A 23,517-nucleotide genomic window follows, 5' to 3' on the forward strand; every position below is an offset into this window, starting at 1 on the left:
GGCAGCACAGCCTTCTGGTGTGTCAGCCACTCCTCCCAGTTTTGTGTCATCAGCAAACTTGCTGATGGTGCACTCAGTTCCCTCATCCAGGTCATTGATGAAAATATTGAACAGCACCGGTCCCAGCACCAACCCCTGAGGGACTCCACTAGTCACAGACCTCCAGCTAGATTCTGCGCCATTGACCACAACTCTCTGCCTTCTTCCTTTCAACCAGTTCTCGATCCACCTCACTACTTGATCGTCAAGCCCACACTTCCTTAGCTTATCTATGAGGATGCTGTGGGAGACAGTATCAAATGCCTTACTGAAATCAAGAAAAACTACATCTACCGCTCTACCATCATCCCTCCACCTAGTCACTTCCTCATAGAAGGCTATAAGGTTGGTCATACATGACTTCCCCCTCATAAAACCATGTTGGCTGTTCTTAATGACCCCCTCATCCTTGATATGCCTAGTGATGGAGTCAAGAATAAGTTGTTCCATCACCTTTCCAGGGATGGAGGTCAGGCTGACCGGTCTATAATTACCCGGGTCCTCCTTCTTGCCCTTCTTATAGATTGGTGTGACCTTTGCCATCCGCCAATCCTCAGGCACCTCTCCCGTTTCCCACGACTTACCAAAGATGATGGAAAGTGGCCTAGCAATGACCTCCGCCAGCTCCCTCAGCACCCGTGGGTGCATTCCATCTGGACCCATCGATTTACAGATGTCCAGATTGCATAGCTGATCCCTAACCCAGTCCTCATCTACCAGTGCAAACTCCTTTGTCCTGACTCCTTCTGGGGCTATAGAAATCCGGGGCCCTCGGGGAGAGTCTGCAGGAGTAAAGACAGAGGCAAAGAAGGCATTCAGCACCTCTGCCTTCTTTATATCCTCTGTCTCCAGGGCACCCACTTCGTTCAGCAGTGGGCCTATATTGCCTCTTGTGTTAGTTTTATTTGCTATGTATTTGAAGAAGCCCTTTCTATTGTCTTTAACCCGACTAGCAAGATTGAGTTCCAAGGAGGCCTTAGCTGTCCTAATTGCCTCCCTACATCCTCTAACAACTGTCCTATATTCCTCCCAAGCGGCCAGCCCCTCCTTACATAATCCGTAGATTCTCCTTTTCCACTTGAGTTTGCCCAGCAGCTCCTTGTTTAACCACGCCGATCTCCTAGATCCCTTACTTGATTTCCTACTCATTGGGACGCTCCGATCCTGAGCTTGGAAGAAGCGGTCCTTGAATGCTAACCAACTATCTTGAGCCCCTTTACCGCCTAGTACACTTTCCCATGAGACTTCCCTTAGCAGTTGACTGAAGAGGCCAAAGTTGGCCCTTCGGAAATCCAGAACTGTGGCTTTGCTAGGTATTCTATTCCTCCCACACAGGATCCTAAACTCCACCATCTCATGGTCACTGCAGCCAAGGCTGCCATTGACCGTCACCACTTCGACCAAACCCTCCTTGTTGGCGAGTACTAAATCTAGCAGCGCTGCTCCCCTAGTTGGTACGTCCACCATTTGCATTAAGAAATTATCATCAATGCACTCGAGGAACCTCCTAGACTGTGAATGACTGGCTGTGTGAGTCTTCCAGCAAATATCGGGGTAGTTAAAGTCCCCCACGATGACTAAGGCATGTAGTCGCGAGGCTACTTCCAGTTGCCTGTAGAAAGCCTCATCAACTCCTTCGTCCTAATCAGGAGGTCTGTAATAGACCCCCACAACTGTATCACCCGTGCCAGTCTGTCCCTTAATTCATACCCACAGACATTCCACTTGCTCCTCAACCGACCCCGGACAGAACTCAATACATTCTAGTTGCTCTCTCACGTAAAGAGCGACTCCACCACCTCGCTTCGCTGACCTATCTTTCCTAAAAAGGACATAGCCATCCATGACCACATTCCAGTCATGTGAACTGTCCCACCATGTCTCTGTAATTGCCACTAGATCATAACCTTTAGCCCGCACACAGACTTCTAACTCCCCCTGTTTATTCCCCATGCTGCGTGCATTGGTGTACAGGCATTTCAGGGAGCCAGTCCTAGTACCCTTTTTCCCCTGCGGGACAGGGTCTAAAAAGCTATCCTTTCCCACAAGTGAAACAAGAGATTGATAGTCCTCCTTAGCCCGCCATCCTTCAATCCCTAGCATGTTCCTCTTGGGCTTGTCCCCAACAGGCCCAGTTAAATCCCCTCCCCCCTTCATAACTAGTTTAAAGCCCTGTCAATAAGCCCTGCTAACTCCTGCCCCAAAACCCTTTTTCCTCTCTGGGACTGGTGTATCCCGCCTGTCACCAGCAAACCAGGTGTCCCATACAGCAAGCAGTGTCACTGGCTCCCTCCAATACAAGTGCCAGGCTCAGGCATTCGCTGCAGCCAGAGACCTGCACAGCTGCATGTCTGCAGGAAGGCTCAGTCTGGATACCCACATTAGTTTATTTCTCTACGTTGATTACTAGAGCTGTAGAAGTTTAAGCTTAGAGGAGTAACTTTTGTTACTCCTTTTGTTGACTGATGAACCCCATATTACCAATATCAACTGACAGAGCAGAGGCATGAATAACAACCCAAACATGATAATTTCTCCCTATTCTGGACTGCCTTTCCCACATCATTTACCCCCGGAACAGAGCATCCATTTCATCCCTTTCCTGTGTCATGGATTAGCCTCTACCCAGAGATTTGGAAGGTCTAAACATATCCATTGCTGCCTACTGCAGGCCTCTGAGGAGCTTTCCCATCTCTTCAAAGACAGTTTGAAATAGGAAAGTTAAAGATCGGTTCTGCCGTGGTGCTTTGCTTTCCTCCCATGTGATTGGTTTGGTCAAGATGTAGTGTCTTGCCTCAGGGATGTCATCTCTGAACTCTTTACCCCAGAGCTTCTGCCTGTGTTCTGTGTAAGTGCTGGAGGATAGGGTATGGGGATAGGAAGAGAGAATCTGTTTGGTGTAATTTCAGCAGCATAAAATTCAACCAAGCAAGCCTGACCTAACTGTTGGGGCTTATTTTGCAGTCAGTGTACGGAGGCAGAGACCTGCAGAAAGCAAAACATGCCATTTTCCTTGAAATTATTTTACAATGGGATGAACCATCCTTTGGAAGTGTCCGTTTCTTGCCAATGTTAGCTAAACAGATAGTTAAAAGAACCCGGCTAACTTTTAGATGCCTAAAACATGTAAGGATGATTTTTCATGCATTTTGAGGGCTTCTCTGCCTTCCAGAGCCTTTGAGATCTGCTGCTGTGCCAACACAAATTGCATGCCATAGATAGCTGTCCTCATTCCATTTAGATGTTATTGGAGACTACTGGGAGGAATGTCTCAAGTTCAGAAGCAGTAAAACTGTAAGGGCTTATGTGCTTGCCTCTGGACATATATAGCTTCATAGAATGTTTTGGGTTGGAAAGGACCTTAAGATCACCCAGTTCCAACCCCGTGCCATGGGCAGGGACACTTGACACTAGACAGTGCCACCCAAGGCTCCGTCCAACCTGGCCTTGAACAATGCCAGGACCCGGAAGCACCCCTGCTGCTGTGCTGCTTGCTCCTGTGACTGCTGCACCAGCAGCAGCACGGGCAGGGAACCCAGCCATATCTCCAGGGCTTTCCCAGCCACATCCATCTTCAGGACTGAAGAGACTCTGCCAGCACACGAGTGTTCGAGGAAGCAAACAGGCCTCACCTCCATAGGGGCTCTTCCATCTCGAGGCAGGAGCGTCGCTGTCAGGTTCTTGGGAGCACTGATGCTCTCGGGGTAACTGGGGGAGCCGCAGCAGCTCAGCTGGCCCTGCTCCACCAGCTCCTCCAGGTCCTGCCATAGCGCCTGCCATGTGCCAGCATCCAGAGCAGCTGCAGCTCCTCTCCCAGCCCACACTGACAGCACCAGCTCCTGCAGCTCCCACGCAGCCTTGATGCAGTCTGTGCAGCCGGGGCTGCAGCGCCAGGGCCCACACAGGGGGGACACAGCATTACCTGCAAGCCAGGGAGGGGTTCTTGAGTGTTGGGGGGCTGGAACCGGCCCGGGACCATACACCCAGCCTGCTCCACATGGCGCTGGGCTCCTCTGTTGGAGCTGCCGGGGACTTACATGGCTCTGCTGTCCGAAATCGCCGCCTCCATCTCCGGTGTTGCTTGCCCTGGCCGTCAGCCTGTGGGAACAGCAGTGTGGTACAGTCACGCTCCTGGGGACAGCCACCACCAGTGCTCGGACAAAGTGGGCCCCATGGCCACAAGCGACCCCGTCGGCGACGGCTGATGGCAAGGAGGGTGGCCCCAGCAGCCAGGATCAGGATGCTGAGGCCCAGAAGAAAGCTGCTGTTGCTCACGTGCACTGCCCGTGACAACCACATTGGGAGCTGTGGAACAGTGGCACGTGTTGCTGTGAAGTCAGCCTGCTGCTCAGAACAGCTGAGTGATGTCGCAGCCTGTACTGCTGTCACAGTGGAGGTTGTGCTCAGGATGGCAGTTGTCAGGGGTGGGGTATTAGTGTTCAATTTCCTGTAATCAGTTTGTAGCATCCCAGACTGGTTTGAGTTGGAAGGGACCTTGAAGTTCATCCAGTTCCATCCTGGCCTTGAAGACTGCCAGGGATGGGGCAGCCACAGCTTCCCTGGGCACCCTGTGGCAGCGCCTCAGCACCCTCACAAGGAAGGGCTTCTGCCTAAGAGCTCATCTCATCTCCCCTCTCTGTCAATTTAACATGGGGCCATGCATGCCGAGGAGCGCTGGCCTTGTGAAACAATCAGCCTTTATATGAGGGCTAGAAGGAGCAGACATAAAGGGAGGGGAATCTTTGTTTCAGGTTTGTCTGGTCCGCATACAACAATGCACATGCAAGCTGAATTCCAGCCCACAATCTCCTTTTTTGATCTGAAGGTACTTCACATCACTGCCAGTCTTCCCTATTGGACCATTAAGTTGTATTTTTACTGATTCACAGTCTGTGGTCATCTGAGACTAATACTAGATGGCTGATTAATAGATGACTCGTCCCTAAAGCACAAGCACATCAGAAGAGACACAAAGTCCTCTCCTAAGCTCAGATAAGCAGTGTCCACAGCCTATATAGAGATGTTTGCGCTCTGGATACTTCCTAGAATTTGAACATTTATTTCTCTATGTTGATTACTAGAGCTGTAGAAGTTTAAGCTTAGAGGAGTAACTTTTGTTTAAGTTGACTGATGAACCCCATATTACCAATATCAAATGACAGAGCAGAGGCATGAATAACAACCCAAACATGATAATTTCCCCCTGTTCTGGACTGCCTTTCCCACATCATTTACCCCCAAACCAGAGCATCCATTTCATCCCTTTCCTGTGTCATGGTTTAGCCTCTACCCAGAGATTTGGAAGGTCTAAACATATCCATCGCTGCCTACTGCAGGCCTCTGAGGAGCTTTCCCGTCTCTTCAAAGACAGTTTGAAATAGGAAAGTTAAAGATCGGTTCTGCCGTGGTGCTTTGCTTTCCTCCCATGTGATTGGTTTGGTCAAGATGTAGTGTCTTGCCTCAGGGATGTCATCTCTGAACTCTTTACCCCAGAGCTTCTGCCTGTGTTCTGTGTAAGTGCTGGAGGACAGGGTATGGGGATAGGAAGAGAGAATCTGTTTGGTGTAATTTCAGCAGCATAAAATTCAACCAAGCAAGCCTGACCTAACTGTTGGGGCTTATTTTGCAGTCAGTGTAGGGAGGTAGAGACCTGCAGAAAGCAAAACATGCCATTTTCCTTGAAATTATTTTACAATGGGATGAGCTATCCTTTGGAAGTGTCCGTTTCTTGCCAGTGTTAGCTAAACAGATAGTTAAAAGAACCCGGCCAACTTTTAGATGCCTAAAACATGTAAGGATGATTTTTCATGCATTTTGAGGGCTTCTCTGCCTTCCAGAGCCTTTGAGATCTGCTGCTGTGCCAACACAAATTGCATGCCATAGATAGCTGTCCTCATTCCATTTAGATGTTATTGGAGACTACTGGGAGGAATGTCTCAAGTTCAGAAGCAATAAAACTGTAAGGGCTTACGTGCTTGCCTCTGGACATATATAGCTTCATAGAATGTTTTGGGTTGGAAAGGACCTTAAGATCATCCAGTTCCTACCCCGTGCCATGGGCAGGGACACTTGACACTAGACCGTGCCACCCAAGGCTCCGTCCAACCTGGCCTTGAACAATGCCAGGACCCGGAAGCACCCCTGCTGCTGTGCTGCTTGCTCCTGGGACTGCTGCACCAGCAGTGGCACGGACAGGGAACCCAGCCATATCTCCAGGGCTTTCCCAGCCACGTGCATCTTCAGGGCTGAAGAGACTCTGCCAGCACACGAGTGTTCGAGGAAGCAAACAGGCCTCACCTCCATAGGGGCTCCTCCATCTCGAGTCGGGAGCGTCACTGTCAGGTTCTTGGGAGCACTGATGCTCTCGGGGTAACTGGGGGAGCCGCAGCAGCTCAGCTGGCCCTGCTCCACCAGCTCCTCCAGGTCCTGCCATAGCGCCTGCCATGTGCCAGCATCCAGAGCAGCTGCAGCTCCTCTCCCAGCCCACGCTGACAGCACCAGCTCCTGCAGCTCCCGCGCAGCCTTGATGCAGTCTGTGCAGCCGGGGCTGCAGCGCCAGGGCCCACACAGGGGGGACACAGCATTACCTGCAAGCCAGGGAGGGGTTCCTGAGTGTCGGGGGGCTGGAACCAACCCGGGACCATACACCCAGCCTCCTCCACATGGGGCTGGGCTCCTCTGTTGGAGCTGCCGGGGACTTACATGGCTCTGCTGTCCGAAATCGCCGCCTCCATCTCCGGTGTTGCTTGCCCTGGCCATAAGCGTGTGGGCGCAGCAGTGTGGCACAGTCACGCTCCTGGGGACAGCCACCACCGGTGCTCGGACAAAGTGGGCCCCATGGCCACAAGCGACCCCGTCGGCGACGGCTGATGGCAAGGAGGGTGGCCCCAGCAGCCAGGATCAGGATGCTGAGGCCCAGAAGAAAGCTGCTGTTGCTCATGTGCACTGCCCGTGACAACCACATTGGGAGCTGTGGAACAGTGGCACATGTTGCTGTGAAGTCAGTGACTGCTGCTCAGAACAGCCGAGTGATGTCACAGCCTGTACTGCTGTCACAATGGAGGTTGTGCTCAGGATGGCAGTTGGCAGGGGTGGGGTATTAGTGTTCAATTTCCTGTAATCAGTTTGTAGGATCCCAGACTGGTTTCTGTTGAAGGGACCTTCAGATCATCCAGTTCCAACCCCCCTGCCACAGGCAGGGACCCCTTCCACTGGAGCAGCTTGTTCTAAGCCCCTGTGTCCAGCCTGGCCTTGAGCACTGTCAGGGATGGGGCAGCCACAGCTTCTCTGGGTGCCCTGTGCCAGTGCCTCAGCACCCTCCCAGGGAAGAGCTTCTGCCTAAGAGCTCATCTCAGTCTCCCCTTAGGCAGGTTCAAGCCATTCCCCTTGGCCTGTCCCTACAGGCCCTTGTCCAAAGCCCCTCTCCAGGTTTCCTGCAGCCCCTTTAGGCACTGGAGCTGCTCTAAGGTCTCCCCTTCAGGAGCCTTCTCTTGTCCAGGCTGACCCAGCTCAGTCCTCTCAGCCTGGATCCAGAGCAGAGCTGCTCCAGCCCTCAGGGAAGAGAAGGCTCACGGGGGACCTTATCGCTCCCTACAACTGCCTGACAGGAGGATGGAGGCAGGAAGGGGCTGCGCTCTGCTCCCAGGGAACAAGGGATGGGACAAGAGTTACCGGCCTCCAGGTGCACCAGGGCAGGTTTAGATGGAGCTGAGGAACAATTCCTGCCCCAAAGCGTGTTCAGGCATTGGAACAGGCTGCCCAGGGCATGGCTGCTGTCACCGTCCCTACAAGTGCTCACACACCGCAGACTCCAGGCTCAGTGCCATGGGTTAGTGGTGGCCTTGGCAATGCTGGGGGAGCAGTTGAACTTGATGAACTTAAGGGATTTTTCCAACCTAGTTGGTTCTATGGCCTATGATTCTATGAACCTTGTATGCTTTTACAGATAGCTCTGTCTATGGGGGAGATCACCTCACAGATTTTAGCCCCTCAGGCAGCAGAAAGGAACTGAGAAACACCAGCACAGTTAGCATCCGCAAAATCAGTAGTTCATGTAGGTCAGGACCCTGATGGCAACAATAGGTCCTGATCAGCCTCACCCAGTGTTTTCTTCCCTCAACACGTGCACACTCATCCCATGCAATGGACATTTGCATTGTAGGGCTGCGTCTGGCTGCATCTGGCTCCTGGATGCACCTTGGACCTGAGCTGTAGCTAGTTTTATTTCTAGATGGGCAAATGTATGTACATTGTATTTTGTCTTCAGCTACATCACCCTTTGCTTCTGACTGATAAACCCTGAATCTAGCTCATCACCTGCCATGGCTGTGGCTGTTGATGGACCCCTTGTGAAGTCCAAAGAACTTGCTGTAAGGTGCCAAGTGACTTCTGCCAATCAGTTGTTGTTTGCCGGGGTGGCTGCTCTTTCCTTCAAACTCCAGGGGTCGCTTCTGTACTGACCAGGAGGAGGACTGGAAAGAAGTCTGCCAGCCCATAAACTCTTCAACCACCAACTTCAGGGTGTGGAGGAGTTGTGCCAAACTAAACTGCTTTAGAAGTGCTCATTGCCTTTAACAAAGAGGAAAGTTACCTTCTCCTTAGTGTCTATGAAGCTGTCCCCAGGGGCTTGTTAGGAAGAATGAGGTAGGTTTACTATGAGCTTTCTAAGAAGGTTTCAAGATCCTTAGAGGCTTCTTTAGGATGCCCAGAAGGCTGGCCCCCAGGGGAATTCCTTGTTTTGGGACGGGAAGAAGTGTAATTTGTGATTGAAATTGGTTTAATGACTTTGCTGATGTTGGAGTTCAGGCCTGCTGAGAGGCTTCCAGTGGGTCATGCTCCAACTTTTGCCTTCTCCTACTGCTAGACAAGGCCTCTTATTTAGTCTCATTATGGATACCATATTCTAACTTTACATATGGCTGATCTAGTTTTCCTGATACCTTGCTCTGGTGCTTCTGGGGATGGTTATTTGACAGCAGAAGGGACAAGAGACAAAGCTGAAGGGTATTTCTTACAGCAGAACAGTTTGGACCACAAAATTAAAAGGGAAAGACAAGATTTTGGTTTTAAGGATGCTCTGTCTCCTTTGGCTTGTCGTGGTTTAAACCCAGTCAGCTATAAATCACACAGTCGCTCTCTCACTCCCCCCTCTTTCCTTCCCCCCTGCTCCTGGAGGGATGGGAAGGAGAATCGAAAGAATGTAATACCCACAGGTTGAGTCCAACCCCGCAGTGAACTAGCCCTTCCGGGTAACTCTCAGTTACATCCTGGGCATGACGTGCTGTGGTATGGAATACCTCTTTGGCTAGGTTGGGTCAGGTGTCCTGTCTCTGCTTCCTCCTGGCTTCCCCTCCTCCCTGGCAGAGCATGAGGCTCAGGAAGTCCTTGCTCAGAGTAAAACATTTGAGCGGTGTTATCAGCCCTGTTCCCAGGCTGAAAGTCAAAAACACAGCGCTGCACCAGCTACTAAGAAGGAGAAAAACTGACTGCTACTGCTGAACCCAGGACAGGCTGTATGCCTTTAATGTCACAGGGACTTGTTCTTGCTTTCTTTTCAAGCACTGGTTTATTTAGACTTTGAAGTCCATTGGGGAAGGACTTTCCATGGGTTTCTCTAGGCTTGAATTATTCCATAACGTTATTCCACATTTTCCATATTCAATTATTCCGTAACTCTAGTCATCAAAATATGTCTACATAAGAAGGTTGATCAGCCTGTGGAGAGGCCTTCTCCCTCTGGAGTCAGTGGGGTGTTCAGACATGAAATTAGAACTCCAGTGGCATCCAACGGCACACAGATTTGGGGTGTCATGTCCTTGAGTAACAAATAAACGCACACCACAGAAAGGAGGATGCCCAGTGGTCCATGCCTGAGAAAGCTAGGGACTGGGGAGAAAACCCATCTGTGCTGTATCAATGTGAGTACAAAGCACATCTTTAAAAAGGTTTGTTTAATTGTCAGAGAAAGTTCGGAGGTCAGAAAATACTCTTCATCTTGCCTGGGTTACCTAAAACCTGAGGTTCTGCCTCTGAGCTACACAAGGAAAAGCCTTCTCTGATATTCATGTCTGATTGTGCCCTACTGAGATCAGAGTCCATGAGGACCCAGAGCTGGACTGAAACACAGCAGGAATTAGCAGGGGCAGAAATGAATTACCGAGGGAGCAAAGCAGAGTCTGGGTTACGAGGATATTGGGGCTGTTCAGCCTGGAGAAGAGAAGCTGCATGGAGACCTGAGAGCAGCTTCCAAAGTCTGAAAGGGGCTAGAAGGATGCAGGAGAGAGACTCTTTTTTCTTCTTTTCTTCCTTCTTGCCATGATAGTATCAGCATTTCCCACTTGTATTTGCCACTGAGGCAGGCTGAAGCCACAGTGTCTTGATACTGTCTCTGGCTTTAAGGCCAAATCCCAAATGTTGTTTAGAAAGTTATTTGTATGCAAGGTCTTTTTGTTTAGATGTTGTTGAATTTAGCACATTTATTATTTCATCTCAGTCTGGGACAATTGCAGGTAGAGAAATAACCACATTTGAGCATTGTTCCAACTCATAGAGCTCAATGCAGTACCACCAATCCCTGAAAAGCCTTTTAATAGAGAGGGATTTGGGTTTATTCATGGCCCTTCTCAGGGCACGCTTCATGTCCTTGTTCCTGAGGCTGTAGATGACGGAGTTCAGCACCGGGGTAACAATGGTGTAAAACACTGCAACCACTTTGCCCCTATCCTGTGGAGACCTTGACTTGGGATTCATGTATATACATGCAGATGGCTGTCCCATAGAATATGGTTACCACTATGAGGTGGCATCCACAGGTGGAAGAGGCCTTAGATTTCAGATGTGCAGACTGCATCTTGAGGATGGTGGGAAGGATGTAGGCGTAGGAGATGATGACCAGAAGAAAGCGGATGCAGGCAATGAGGATGCTGAAGATGAAGATGAGCAACTCCAGGAGGGCAGTGTCAGCACAGGCCAAGGCCAGCACTGCTGGCACTTCGCAGAAGTAATGGTTCAAGATGTGATGTCCACAGATGCAAAGCGAAACCGTTGACTACCATGGAGCTCAGCAGGCTGCTGGCCCAGGAAGCCGTGACCATGTGAATGCAAGCCTTCCTGTTCATGACAGTGTTGTAGAGCAAGGGGTGACATATTGCCATATGTCGATCACAGGACATGACCCCAAGGAGGAAACTCTCTGTCATGCCAAAAGCCAGAGAGAAATACATCTCAGCAGCACATCTGGAGAAGGAGATGATCCCCTTCTTGGTCAAGAGGTTCACCAACATCTGGAGGATGTTGCTGGAGACATAGCAGATGTCTAAGAAGGCAGGTTGGCAAGGAAAAAGTACATGGGTGACTGCAGCTGGGAATCAGCTCTGATCACTGCAATAACCGTGATGTTACCAACAATTGTGAGCAGATAAAATAACAGAAACACGAGGAAAAGAACAGTCTGTGTCCTTGGCTGGGAGGAGAGGCCTTGTAAGATGAACTCTGTCACTATGCTTTGGTTTTCCTTGGCCATTATTGTTCTAGTGGGTTAACTGTCAAGATAAGAAATAGTAACAAAGTCAACTCAAATCTTCTGCAAGATAAGTATAACAAGAGGTTTGAAGGGGAGAGAATGTGGAAAACAAGGTACAAGACACAACATACCATCCATTTTATATAACATGGTGACCAGAAAAACGAGAATGTGTGTAGAGAGCTTAACAACTGAATGGCTAAGTAACAAAGGGCATGATACCGTGCAGCTGGTGGAAATGTAGGCCTCCAGGGCACAGCAATCTCGTGGTTAATGTTTACCCGGATTTGCTTAAGAAACAGGATATGCATCTTGCTGAGATAGCGCAACGGTATCTTGCTGGAATAGCACAATGGTCTTGCTTGGGCAAGCTGGGACATGTCGTAACATGTTGAAACAAGAGGTGGTCGCAGTTGCCTGGAGACCCCTGCGTCGACACAGGCTGACCAATGATTTTGCTGTATCTTATCAGACAATGTAACTAACCCTGCAAGCTATAAAAGTGGATGTGTCTTGCTAAATAAATGAGGCTTGCTGACCATGAGAGCATGAGGCTTGTCTCCCGCGACTCCAACAACTGGCGCCCGAACAGGGACCCTTCCCTTTGCCTGAAGGAGTTGCGTTGGGTGCAGGTCTCGATTTAAAGACGGCTTCTGCAGAACGGGAGTGCTACATCGGTGGGCTGCTCGTCTCGTGCTTTGGCCCAGAGTGCTGCATCGGCAGGCTCTGCTGCTACGCGCTGCCGACGCCTGGAGGGTGCAACGGATCCGGTAAACATGGACAGGCAAGCGGCGTATGATCTTTTTACTGCCTTCCTCCGTCGTCGGGGGGTAAAAGGCTTAGATTTTGATAAGGACCTCCCTGCCCTTCTTTCCCATGCTAGGTCTCTCGGTATTTTTAGTGATCCCCACTCTATTCACCAATTATCGGAATGGCGCCGCTACGGCGATAAATTATGGGACCTTATGATAGACGATGATAAAATTGCTAAAAAATTATCCAAATTATGGCGCTTGATACATAACGAACTCTTGATGGTACAGGCAGAGAAACGTGCGGCCGAAAGTGCCCGTTTGGCACAAAATCAAAATCATCACTATGATCCTTCTGCCCCTAATCCGCCGACAGTTTCGACAGTCGAGATACCCCCCCCCTCCTCCTCCCCCTCTTCCCTCTCCCTCTGCCCCTAATCCGCCAACCGTTTCGACAGTCGAGATACCCCCCCCCCCTCCTCCTTCCCCTCTTCCCTCTCCCTCTCCCCCGTCTGCCTCTATTCTGGAAAACGGACCATTTGAGTCTCCTCAAAACTCCCTTCCTTTGTCTCCTAATGCCACGGAGCCGTTCCCTGGAGCCCTTTCGGACCTCGCGGAGGCTATGGCAAGTCAGAGACGGGAAGTTTGGGCTGCTCTGGCACGCCAAGGAGTCGAAAACGGAGATAGGGTCCTTGCCGACGCGGCACAAGACCATGTTGCTACTTCTATGGCCTTTCCTGTTATTTTTCACCCTCGACCAGGCGGCGGTCATAGGGTAGATATCACTCAAATGGATTGGAAAATATTGGCACAACTCCGAGCTACAGTCTCTCAATTTGGGGTTACTAGTGAACCGGCCAAGCAGATGCTTGATTACTTATTTAATTCAATGATTCCTCTGCCTGTAGACATCAAGGGTATTGCTCGTTTAATTTATACCCCTCATCAGAAACTTACATTTGATGCAAGATGGGGGGAGGAAGCGGCTGCTTCAGTAGCATTACCTCGTGGCCAAGGAGACCCCCTTTTTGGAATTACAATGAATGAATTACTAGGAAACGGTGATTATACTCGAACAGATGCCCAGGCTGGTATAGGAGTAGAAAAATTAAGAGAGGTCATGCGGGTGGCAAAAAGGGCAATGGACAAAATTCGGGAGCCGGGGGGGCCCCCTATGTATATGAATATTAAACAAGGTCGAGAGGAACCCCTTGGGTCATTCGTTGACAAATTGATGCAAGCCCTTTCTAAAGCTGGTGTTGCGGAGCACATGCAGGACGCACTCCTAAAGCAGTGTGTTATACAAAATGGTAATCAAGTCACACACTCCCTTATCGCTACTGCTCCTGGCAACTGGGTAATCCAAGATCTCTTAGATAAAGCAAATACTCTCCCCTCAAGCAGTCAAATTTTTGTAGTGGAAGCCCTTAACAAAATTGGTGAAGGCCTTAACGCCCAATCTAAAGTTCAAAGCCAAGTTTTGGCAGCCCTTGCACCTCTTCAGGCGGCAGTTGCGCAGACTTGTCCAGCAGCCCCAGCCACCCGAATGAAGTGTTTTCGATGCGGAAAATTAGGCCACATTCGTTGCGACTGTCAGGCCCCTGGTGTTTGGACCCAAGTGGATCCCTGCTCGCTGGACTCGGGCTGCTCAATCGAATGGACAGCCCAGAACTCCGTCGTCGTCATCGTCTGCAGCTGACCCTCCGTCCGTTGCTGGAACCACTTGAAAGACGTTTTGGGATTCGCTTTTCCTATTCGACACAAGAAGAGGCAGAACTCCATTTGTTTTGGGAACTTATGAGAACATTTGATCGGATTTTGTCTCCTACTCGCCATTGTTTAGCATGTTTACAAGATTATCATAGAGCTTGGATCAAAATTAAGTGTGGAAATTGTCACCAAAAGGTTTGGGTGTCCCAAAGCCAATTACAGGCACATGGTGCTTGTGTAAACTGTACCTGGAATCCCCATCATAATTATAATCCTTATAGAGCACTGTTGGCGGAAGCAGGTATAACTCCTTCCGTAAATCTCCCATTAACGTATCCATTAGTTGAGAACCGGGAAGATCTGGAACAACGATATTTGAAATATCGGGTTCAGGAGATTCTCTCCCAGATTCAAACCGCACTAGCCACAGTGCCTCTAGAGATTAAGTGCGGTAAAGATGTGGGTATTCCACTTTTGTGGCAAGTTAAACCTGAAGATTGGGATCGTACTTGTCGCCGTTTTCGGCCTCAATACAGGAGCTTGGGACACTCTAAACAAAATAGAGGAACGAAAAAACATGTGGGTCACTTGGGCTGAAAAAGTTAACCAAAGTAGTTTATGCCTTGCTCTTGCTAAAGCTTCTGACCCCTTTAGAACCTGTTTGATAGGCGTCCCAGCCAATTTTACCTTTCAGCTCAATATAAGAAAAAATGTCTCTGAAATCCAAGAATTTAATCTGCTAGGTTCTGCGCCTGCACAATATTGTTTTCACTTTGACTCTTGGAAGGACCCTTTTGGGCTTCCACATAACTCAGTAAATGTTTCCTCAAATAGGCCCTATAATGAGACCGCTTATTGCAAAAACATCACACATAAAACCATTGTAACGTCCAACACAGGCTATTTACCTGATGGATATTTCTTGATCTGTGGTGATAGGGCGTGGCAGGGAATCCCTAGAAGCCCGGAGGGAGGACCCTGCTATATAGGCCAGCTAACAATGTTTGCACCCGACATAATGACAGTTCTTAAAGCCAATAAGACTCATATACGCCGTAAAAGAGCTACCACACAGCTGGGCCCAGAGTGCTCCGATATTGTTACGCTCTGGGATCCTCCTGAAGTTATTTTAGCCAGTATTTTTGCTCCGGGTATAGCATCTGCTCAAGCTCTCACTCAAGAAAATTAGCTTGTTGGACAGGAAAACAAATAAACATTACAACAAACATATTGTCAAATCTAGCCATGGACTTAGAAGGAGTCCGGCATGCAGTTCTCCAAAATCGAGCCGCCATAGATTTTTTACTCCTCGCACAAGGTCATGGGTGTGATGAGTTTGAAGGTATGTGCTGCATGAATCTCTCGGACCATTCTAACTCCATTCACAAACAATTGGCACAGTTGAGAAACAATATGCGAAAGTTACAAGAAACAAGTGATCCCTTTACCAACTGGCTGGCGTCTTTCGGGCTATCTCCCTGGCTTGTTACCTTAATAGAAAAAATTGTTTTGGTGGTGGTTGTAATATTATTAGCAGTATTGCTTTTGCCGTGTATTATGCAGTGTTTACAGAAAATGATATCGAACGCTTTTAATCATAAAATGGCTATGCTTGCTGTTAAAGAAAACGGGGGAAGTTTAGAGAGCTTAACAACTGAATGGCTAAGTAACAAAGGGCATGATACCGTGCAGCTGGTGGAAATGTAGGCCTCCAGGGCACAGCAATCTCGTGGTTAATGTTTACCCGGATTTGCTTAAGAAACAGGATATGCATCTTGCTGAGATAGCGCAACGGTATCTTGCTGGAATAGCACAATGGTCTTGCTTGGGCAAGCTGGGACATGTCGGAACATGTTGAAACAAGAGGTGGTCGCAGTTGCCTGGAGACCCCTGCGTCGACACAGGCTGACCAATGATTTTGCTGTATCTTATCAGACAATGTAACTAACCCTGCAAGCTATAAAAGTGGATGTGTCTTGCTAAATAAACGAGGCTTGCTGACCATGAGAGCATGAGGCTTGTCTCCCGCGACTCCAACAAATGTGTTGAGAAAGTTTTATAGAATCATAGAATCATAGAATAGTTAGGTTTGGAAAGGACCTCAAGATCATCTAGTTCCAACCCCCCCCACCACGGGCAGGGACACCTCACACTAAACCATCCCACCCAAGGCTTCGTCCAACCTAGCCTTGAACACACTTGGGTGGTGCTGTCAGAGGTCAGAGCCTTTGCCAGTGAAGACCGACGCAAAGAAGTCATTCAGAACCTCAGCCTTCTCCAAATCCTGTGTAGCCAGTTCTCCCGAGAGCTTCCTCAGGGGGCCTATGTTGTCCCTAGTCTGGTTTTTATTTGCTACGTACCTGTAGAATCCCTTCCTGTTATCCTTAACATCCCTAGCCAAGTTTAATTCTAACTGGGCCTTAGCCCTCCTAACCTGGTCCCTAGCTTCCCGGACAACATCCCTGTACTCTTCCCAGGCCGCCTTTCCTTGCTTCCACTTTTTATAATCCTCTTTTTTCATTTGAATTTTCCTCAGCAGCTCCTTATCCATCCAGGGAGGTCTCCTGGCCCTCCTGCTGCACTTCCTTCTAGTTGGGATGCAGCACTCCTGAGCTTGTAGCAGGTGATCCTTGAATATCAACCAAGAGTCTTGGGCCCCCCTGCCCTCCAGGGCTGTATCCCATGGAACCTTACTAAGCAGGCTCCTGAAGAGGCCAAAGTCTGCTCTTTTGAAGTCCAGGGCAGTGAGCTTGCTACACACTCTTCTCACTGTCCTGGGGACAGTGCTCTTCCCCTTCTTTATGATCAGACCAGCTCCACCAGCTCCCAGTAGGCCTGGCCTAAAAACATCAGTCCTGTGTTCAAGACACCCAAACCCCTGACTAGGACACCACCCTTTTAACCTTTTATTAACCTGGCTACCCCTCCTAGCTTTTCTTAGGTCCTCCCCTGTGTCCTGGAGAGTTGACTAAAAGACTATCTGAGCTCCAGAGCCCCTAACCACCTCTGCCAGTGCTCTGTAGTCTTTCTTTATGGTCCCCAGTCCACTACTATCTATATCCCTAGCAGCCACATGTGTCACTAGGAGTGGGTAATAGTCCGTGGGACTTACTAGAGCAGGCAGCCTCTCTGTAACATCCCTGATCCGTGCTCCTGATAGGCAGCACACCTCCCTCGAGACGGGGTCAGGCCGACAGAGGAGTGCTTCTGTCCCTTTTAAAGCAGAGTCCCCTACTACTACAACCCGCTGCTTTTTCTTGGCAGTGCCACCAGAGATCTTTACCTGTGCATCAGCCGGCTGTTTCTGGTGCAAGTGCGTTTCCTCATTAGCCTTCTGCAAGACAGCAAAACGGTTCTGCGTGGGGACAACAGATTTAGGAGGAAGCCGTTTGCTTTTAATTGTCCTTTTCGTCCTTCTTTTGTTGTTGTTTTTTTTTTTTTTTTTTCCATTAATTCCCAGCTTCCCGGGTTAACGGCCTCCTTCTTTCCTTCATAAGCTGAAGGGGAAGCTTGAAGCCCCTGCACGGTTTGGGGCTGGAGCAAGCAGCCCTGCCTCCTCTCAGCTACCCTGACATCTTGCAGCCTATTAAGAGCATCTCGCAGCTCAGCCACCTGCTGCAGGAGGACCCCCACCAGGGAGCACCGAGTGCATCCCTGCCCATTGTGCACCTTTCCCTCACCAGACCAGTGCAGGCACTCACTACACTCCAAGCTCTGCATTGCAGCCTTCTCTGTCATCCTCTCTGTCTGGGTGCCTACGCTGGCCACCGCCGGGGCAGCCAGAGCAGAGCTCCCAGAGCGGGCCCTGCCCATACGACGGATGCTCACCATCCCGCTCGCCTGCCCGCGCGAACTGCCTCGACCCGCTCCGTTGGCCGTGCTCCCTGGGGCAGGTTTTTAACCACTCAGGGCTGGTGCTGCTGCTCCTGGCTCTGCCCCCTGTGAGTCCCTGCTCGCGTCAGCGGAGCTGCTGGCTCCTGGGCAGGTCCTGTTTAGAAATCAAAATTCAATGTTAGGTCAAAAAATTATGTGTTAAAATCCCAGTTCTTAATGTCCTTTCTTAACATGGGAAGAAACATGGAACAGACTTCTAGAGTGAAACAATCCTTCAGAGAGTCTCATCATGACACGCATCTCCTCTTTTGGACAAATATCCGTACAGCTGTACCCTTTTCCTGCAATAAAGCCAAAATTCAGCATACAGACCATATCTAGCAAACTAAATATGTCCAGCCACTTTAATGTGGATTTAGGATCTTATGGCATTCTCATCACTAGAGCTTCCAATGCTCATATTCTGTCTTTACACTGTACTTTCTAAGATGTTTTAAGGCTTTACATGAAAGTTTCTCAGTAATACATGGTCACATTTGTTGGATCCTAAATCTTCGTGAAGTAAAAGGCGAGTAGCAGATGGCCTACATTAGTAATGCTGTGGAAGACACTCTTAAATGTCACTCGATATGCTGCACGGTATCTGGGACATCCGAAGGCAGCCGTCACATTTGATGCAGGGATGTTGCAGGGCTTGTGCTCCTCTGGAATCAAAATTGGACAAATGACAGGTCACACCAGGATGTCTCAAGTGGTACCCGACTGTTACAGCTGAACAAATTACTTGGATGCCTAGTTGATACAGTCAATGGACTCTAAAGGGTGATTCAGATCACCAGCTAGTTGGTGGTAACTTCATCTCAACTTCTCAGCTGTTTCTGAGAACCTGAGTAGCCTTCTGGAGTTAACCTTGGCACCTGATTTATTCCTCAGTCATGACAGAGATTTAGATGTATGGCTTACAAATCAATGCTTATATGTAGGTGTCTAAATCTGACACCTTAAGCTGAAACCGAATCCTATCCTGTGTTTTTAAGACTAAGTAGAGTCTCACAGCCTGAATGAGCAATAATGCTGTCAAGGGAATGTATTGCAAAAGGAAGCATCTTTCCAAAACTGAAACTGTTCTGGAAGGGAGGTTATGAAATAATCCTAAAAAGCTCAATTCAAGGAGGCAGTCTGCTTCAGCCCAAAGTTACTGTCTCAGGTAGGAGAGATAGCTTAGTTATCACCCCAGTCCATACAATCACATAACTTGTCTGCACTGCAGCCCAGGGAGCCCAGACTGCTCAGCACCTATCTCCTGGGCAGTCACAGCAGGCACGTCCCTCCTGTCCCGACAGGAAGGATTAAGGTACCAAAGCATTGGTGCCTCTTGTCAATTCAGGTACTGTTGATATCCAAGACATCTGTATGGGACCAGCATGTAGGATAAAAGCTGCAAAAGACTAGTATCAAGCAGCTTTTCACTGGCACCTGTGCAAATGTGGCAACGGCTCACATGGAAACACCTCAATTCCAGAGAGATGGGCCTGATCCCTAATGTCTAATGAGATTAATCCAATTCTTATTCAAGACACGATCTTGCTAGACTAGGCGGACTCTGTCAGTTCTGACGTCAACAGCAAGAACCTGAATAACGTGAAGTCCAGCATCCTGCCTAAAATGGATGTAGAACTTGAGAGAAGCCTTTCGTATAAGCAGATACAAACACAACCATTTTAAAGGCTGTGCCAGCATAAAAAGCTACACTGAACTTCTGATTCTGTTCAGGCATGTATAATATACGTAACTACACTGCTTAGGCAAAGAACAATGACATTTTGCCTTCAGTAGACCAGTCATGGTAATGTTTCTGATGAATATCATACTGCATGAAACAACATCCTTCAGGATCTGAAAACTGCAGGCCTCTGGGAGGGAGAAGGGAAATTCAGTATAAATTGTATAAATAGGTAGCGTAGGATTTTATATAGGGTTTAGTTTTAAAATACTTTGGAGTATCTAGGACAAAGAGGCATGTAGAGGCATCATCCAAGACATGAAAAGTTCTATGGACTTGAGATCTGTGCTTCTAGATCACTTACCTACTTCTGAAAATCCTCTCCTTCCATTATTTGCATTAGTAGATAGCACAAGCTCTGAACTTTACATCTTTTGATTCGAAGCAATTTGAAGGATGAGGGTTCTAACAGGTTTGTAGGCGGGAAAAAGACAAAAATAAGCTCAGGACTTTGCTCAAGCCAGGATGAAGAGGTGTGCTTGTCTCTGAGGAGAGGTCATCAGCGGTAACCCCCTCCTGGGGCTGGGTGCTTATCCACAAGTGTCCCTCAAAACCAAGATGTTCTTTTTTATCTCGTGCCCAGTAACACTAGAAAGAGGCAGCTCTGTCAGCCAGCTGCGATTTTCTTTGCCAGAGCTGGAAAAACCTTCACAAGGAAGGGTCTTAATACACTCATCCAGTGTCTGATACTCTTTCTCTGAACATCTACTTTTGGCTGCTGTCAGAAATCAATACCCATGGGCTGACCCATGTCTCACCGCAGAGCTACTCTCATATTCCTGGAAGTGGGGCTGCCCTGTTGCAATGGGAGGATGGGAGCACAGACAGCTCTATCGTTGAACAGCCAGCTCAAACAGGCACAAAATTGTTGGCAAGCTCTGTTTGGTGATCATTTTTATCCTGCTGCTTCAGGAGAACTGCCAGCCTTTCCCTGCAGTTGCTCATTCACATCTCTGTACATAAAGTCTTCTCTGACGTGCTCTTTTGCAGCAGGATGCCTGGAATTCTGTAAAGGTACCCCTCTGAATGAATAAAACAGAGAGTCTTTTTTATTCTCTTAAATCCTTAGGAACATACAGTATGAGGGATCATAGAATCATGCTGTATCAGAATGATTTGGGTTGGAATTGATCTTAAAGCTCATCTAGTTCCAACCAAGGTGAGCTGTTTAGACACAAAACAAACTGTAGAGCCAACACAAACACCAAGAACAGGAAGATTAAACATTAACATGTAACTGTCATTCACCTTGGACTGCACATGCGTACGCACACACGCACGGAATAGTGTTTATTACTTAGAGGCTCTTCACAGAATCATCATACAATAGCCCAGGTTGGAAGTGACCTAAAAAGATCATCTTTTTGTAGGAAAGGGAAACTAGATGAGATTATCTAGCACCCTGTCCAATTGCATCTTGAAATCCTCAGGCAATGGGGACTCTACCATGTCCCTGGAGAGGCTGTTCCAGTGAATGATTGTTCTTATTGTAAAAGATGTATTTCTTCTCTTGAGATGAAATCTCTCCCAGTCCACTTGTAGTTGTTGCCCCTTGTCTTCTCTGTATGGCTGCTTGTGAACAAAGAGCCTTTGCCCTCTTTTATCCATGCTTTAAGTACTCTGTGTCTTCATATAATAGAAACTGTAGCCTTGAAAACTTACTTTCAGGTAAAGTGAGTATTTCAGCTGATTCAAAGAATGAGGTTTCTTTTTAGTTTTAACATACTAGAAGACACTAATAGTACTTAATGGCCCTGATGATTCTCACCTGGACCACTTCACACACATGGTACTGCCCATGGCCCAGGAGCCCTGTTTAAGTTCGGTCTAGGGCTGCCAGTCTTTCTTTGACTACAGTGGAGATGTGTGTGGTTATAGTTGTGCTTCTGCTTCTTGGATGGATCCTAGACCCAGTGCAGAGCTTTATCTCCAGCCCTGCTCATGGCCTACCTCCTTTTGCTTCTGATGGTACACTGTGGATGGACTCTTTACTTCTAAAGTTCCTTGGATTCTGAAAGTAAACAGTGCTTGTGCTGTCTAACCCACGTATTAAATATCCCTGCATATGTCCAGTATTAAATCCCCTTCCTTTTTCTTCACAAAACTTCCTGGTTTTCAGACTGGACTCTGATGTTCTTCTCTGTATCTCCTTGAAGCTATTTTCTTTCTGTTCCCAACCTATGGCATACACTAGAAGCTATGAGAAGTTGTCATCCTGCTGGGTGTGTGCAATTTCTCTTGTCTCTGAATGGCCACACGGATACAAGATTTTCATTCAGCCTGATGTCTCAGCTTACTGTGGTGAAATAATTGCACTGCTCATACCTGGCATGTGGTTGCATCTCTTCCCCAATGAATTTCTAAGCTCTAAACCGCAGATGTTGGCAGAAGTAGTCAAAATGCATAGCTCACCATTGTGAATACAATTCAATAGCAGGATGGGACAGCTGTGGTGGTCAAGCATGGAACTTGGCCAGATAAACTGACCAGCAGCCTGCTCAGTGGCCCCTGGCCCCTTTTAATGCATCTTTTCTTGCTCTTCCCTCATCAGCCATGATACCTCACTTTCACCACCTTTGTCTCCTCCCAGATAAATGACCCACTCTGATCACTTCCCCATGTTCATTCCAGTTTTGCCACATTCACACCTTATCTAGGGACGATGACTTTTAAGGTCCCTTCCGACCCAAACTATTCTATGATTTTGCTATTCCTGATACCCAGGTAAACTAGACCCATGGTGTTTCTGGAACTTCGGAACTGCTGTCCTCATGAAGGTCTGCTCCCCAGGGGTGGCCAGTGCTTCCCCTTCAACCATCTCTGAAGTCTGCCCATTTCTAGCACCTCTGGTGCCCTCCTAATCATGGATGAAATCTGGCTTTCCACCTCGGTGCTGTTAATTTGACAGCTCCTTACGGTAAGTTATGTCCACTGTTTGTTGATGTTGATTCAGTGTGTTTGACATCAAGCTAGGGACTATTTGCCCTCCTAAATCTCTTTTCTAAGATGAACATTGTGTCACAGGTGTGTCTGAACCACTTTTCCTACACCGCTAAGATTCATGTCCCTAATTTTGCGGATCTAACAAGAAATGGTCAACTCATTTACTTCTCTCTCTTTGACAATCTTCATTATCAAAGGGTGAAACATTTATCTCCTAAGGTAACTTTTCCCAAGTGTGGCACATAGGAAGAGCTTCCCCATGAGCACTTTGGGAAAAAAGCTCTTTTTTTCTCTGCTGCTCCTAAGGGCTTCAGCTGGTGTGGTGTGGTCTAGCATTGGTTCTGTTAATGAATAAGTGTCGCAGCAGAGAGGAATCAAGACGCGACCATTGTGATCCATAAGCGTGATTCTTTTATTGGGCTTCTACCTCTGGTTAATATAGCAACAATAATACATGAATATGCAAATACTAGGCGCTTGATTGGTTCTGGCATAAGTAAGGCATTGCGTAAGCTCATTATTTTTGTGGTTAAACTGTGTACTTTTCTATCCTCTATTTTTATGTGCTTATCTTGTTTATTAGTTAGTGTCCTTGTCTTTAATTGGCCAGAGCATGGCGCTTCCCTCATGATGTCCCTCAGTTCCTCATTATCTGGTGCTAATAAGTCTGTACCATTCTCTAAACAAATGTTCTATTTCAGCTTGTTGATGGGAACGTGACCTTTCTCTGTTAGCCACTTCTCCACAAATAAGTATTTGTATGTGGTGACCCATCACCTTAGACGACGTTTTCTACTCAAATCCACAGCTGGGACTTGCAAATTTCTTTGTTTGTCTCTTAAGAATAGATGGGTTTTCTGTGTCAGCAAAGGGTCCTATAAAGATGTTGCCTAGAATTGATTGCATTGAGCTGTGTGTGATTGCTGAACCTTATG

At 48.1% G+C, this 23,517-nt stretch overlaps 1 pseudogene; it reads right to left on the bottom strand.

The window, feature by feature from the left end:
* Nucleotides 1–9,994: 9,994 nt before the first annotated feature.
* Nucleotides 9,995–20,396, bottom strand: LOC136006929 (olfactory receptor 2G3-like; annotated as a pseudogene).
* Between the last annotated feature and the right edge of the window lie 3,121 nt (nucleotides 20,397–23,517).

Source organism: Lathamus discolor, unplaced genomic scaffold (assembly GCF_037157495.1).
Source record: "Lathamus discolor isolate bLatDis1 unplaced genomic scaffold, bLatDis1.hap1 Scaffold_80, whole genome shotgun sequence".
NCBI classification, from domain to species: Eukaryota; Metazoa; Chordata; class Aves; order Psittaciformes; family Psittacidae; genus Lathamus; species Lathamus discolor.